Genomic DNA, 3,238 nt, shown 5'->3' with positions numbered 1-3,238 from the left:
TACCCCTCCTCCTGCGGTTGGTGCTGCTCCCACCAGCGTCAGACGAGAAAACGCGATCCACAGAGCTTCACAGCTCAAGCTCACAAGCCTCAGAGCGTGGCCCCGAACGCAGGCCTGGCGTCTTCCCCAGAGTAGCCCACCGCATGGCCCTGCTCGCAAATCACCACGCGAGGGCAGCTCGACATGAAAACATTACACAGATCCAAGGAGAGATTTGCTCACAACCAAGGACTCTTTTCCCATAGGTTCCTTTCAACAAAAGAGCTTGAAAAATTCTGAATTTGCGCCACGGTCAAACAAGCAAGGATACGCGGCTAGACTCTTGGGTAAGTACCTCCCCACGCGATGCTGAGGGCTGCACTGGTGCTTGCCCAGCGCCCCCAGGCAGCCTGTGCCCGCGCTGGCGGGAGGGAGGTGCTGTGCACGGAGGCCAGACCCGTTCTCCAGGTGTCGGGCCCCAAGAAATGATCCGAAGCGCAGAGACCAGCACGGGAGAGGATCCCGCTCCTTCAGGGGGTGTGGCAGCGCTGGGCACCTCTGTGCGGTGCTGGGCGCGAGCGTCAGCCCCACCTGAGCCCAGCATCACCTCTCCCTGGGCGGGTGCCAGGGGCTTCTGCACGTGGTCCCGATGGGGAGGCCCTGAGGCTGAGACAGACCCTCTGCCCAGGCCCTCAGCCCGTCAGCACGAGCATCCCCGGGAGGTGGTTAACGTGAGACGTCCAGACCCTCCCCAGCCGCCGGGTTCCCTGGTGTGGGGTGGAACCATCACGTGAGTGAGTCTCGGCTGGGCCTCGTCGATCTACCCAAACCGCCCACGTAACACTCGAGGGTAACTAGGCCGGGAGTCTTTTATCTTTTAAGACGGCTAAGGAAGTCTACATGACCGCCTCGCTGATGGACTGAAGGAAGGAAGGGGCGCGCCAGCTGGTCCCTGCTCTTGGGGGTTCCCGTCCAGGAGCGAGACTTCTCTCCTCCTTGCAGGCCCCTTAAGCCCACATGTGAGGGCGGGGACTGTGTGCATCTGAAGGTGGCGTCTGCTTCGGAGTTCGGGAGGATCCCATCACCCCAGGGCCTACTGAGCTGCCCAGTGTCCTGCCAGCGTCTGCCTCGGCAGTGCTGGGCCACCGAGAAGCTGGCCCGGTCCCCCCTGAGCAGTAATCCAGGACCCTGTAGGTCACCATTCACCAAGGAGGGGCTGGTGGTGAGAGCGCATCACTTTGAGGGCGTGAATGTGATGGTCAATTTTTTGTGTCCTCATTGTAAGCATCTGTTCACCAGGTGCGTGGACCATCCGCCAATGCACCGAGATCCCTTGAAAAAGGGCTCAGAATAAATGGCAAATGAATGTTGCTTAGCAAAGTAAACCTCGAAGGAGAAACCAAAATGGTTGTTCTCAAAGGCAGACAGAAACCGGGCCGCTTTGGAAGAGGAGAAATTAATAGATTTCAAAAAATGTCCCTATGAAAAAGTAGTGACAGTAGTACAAGTGAAGAGTTTGCCGAGCGGATGGAACCTGCTGTTGTCCACGCCTCCAGCCTCGACCCGATTCTCACGGGCACCGTTTCCGTACCCGACATTTGTAAAGGGATTTGAAGCCTCTGAGGACAGCGTGGCCTGGGGGTTGCCATGTCCTGGGCAGTCCTGTGGGGACATGGAGCTGTCTGGGTCCAGGTTCTTCTCTAAGGCACAGGGGGTGTCCTGTGGCCTCTGGGCAGGGCCGTCATTGGTCTGCAGCTGCCTGCTGACCGCCTCGGGTGTCTCCTGCTGCCCGCAGGTCAGTGGGTGAGTGTCCCCCGAGGGCCATCCCCAGGTTGCTGGCCTGTCCCATATAGACCCCCCAGGCTGCCGTGAGCCCCGGGAGCCCGAGTGTTGGTGACTGAGTTCACCGGCACCAACACTGTGGACAGGATTGGCCTTGGGGTCTCAGCAGAGACCACGGTCGGTGTGGGCCAGACTCAGACACCAGGGCCCACTGTCTCTGAAGCCGCTCAGCCCGGGGCCTATCTCCTGGCTGCCTGGCTGAGTTGGTTTTCCTTCTCCCGTCCACCTAGCCCTTGCCTTGTTCTGGGTGGCTGTGTTGGTGTGCCTGGCCATGTCTCGGTGTGCCTGGCCATGTCTCGGTGTGCCTGGCCATGTCTCGGTGTGCCTGGCCTCTGCCATGTGTCTGGGTGGCTCTAGGATGCGGACCAAGCAACAGGTTTCCATCCCCTTTGAACCTCCAGCTGCTGGCACAGTTCTGAGAAGAGCTAGGGCTCCACACGAGCTTTGGGTCTGAAGGGCCGACAGTCTTCTCCAGTCGTGGGTCTATACTGATTGATTCCTGTCGGGGACACGTAGTGAGATCAGTTTCCCAGAAGCGATTTTGGTAGACGGGCTCCTCTGCTCTGACAAGGCACTTTAGAGCATGACATTAAATATTCGGGAAGTGACCCCCCAGGGAGCACAGCTCGCGCAGCTTTGCGGAATTCTCCGAGCAGCTTGCCTACACTCAGCCAGGCAGCAGCCCCGGCTTCACTTAGAGGTTTTCTGCTGGGAACCAGGACAGATGTTGGTGCCAGGACTGTCTTTCCCGCCTCTGAGCTGACTGGTGTCATCCTTCTAGCACGTATGCTGGAATGACCATAGCAAATCCTGACAATACCGGCACTCACTAGTCCCTGTGTCCCAGGGTGAGGGGTGGGGTCTGATACATAGTAGGTGCTTAGTAGTGTTTGCGGAGTGAGTGAATGTGTGATGAATGGATGGTACATTTCTCTGTAACAATAATAACCACCTTTATGACAAAATTAAAATATATGGGAACATTTAGTGTGTACCAGACACAGGAGGTTTTCTTCTCTTTATTTCTTTTTTTTTAATTTTTATTTTTTATTTTCTAAAGTTTTACATATGTCTTTTTTTCCCCCGATTGACCCTGCCCCTAGCCATTCCCACCCCCAAGGGCAAGCCCCCATCGCTCCAGTGTCTGTGTCCATTGGTTATGCTAACATGCATGCATACAAGTCCTTTGGTTGCTTTTTAACAGCCCCCCCTCCACCCCCCGCCATTTGTGGATCTATTCTTGTTCATCAGATTATGTTGTTCATTATATCCCATAATGAGTGAGATCATGTGATATTTATCTTTCTCTGACTGGCTTATTTCACTTAGCATAATGCTCTCCAGGTACATCCATGCTGTTGCAAATGGTAAGAATTCCTTCTTTTTTGTAGCAGCGTAGTATTCCATTGTGTAGCTA

The sequence above is a fragment of the Myotis davidii genome, unplaced genomic scaffold (genome assembly GCF_000327345.1).
Source record: "Myotis davidii unplaced genomic scaffold, ASM32734v1 scaffold1065, whole genome shotgun sequence".
Classification (NCBI taxonomy): domain Eukaryota; kingdom Metazoa; phylum Chordata; class Mammalia; order Chiroptera; family Vespertilionidae; genus Myotis; species Myotis davidii.
The sequence above is the reverse complement of the archived record's forward strand: the minus strand, read 5'-3'. Positions refer to the sequence as shown.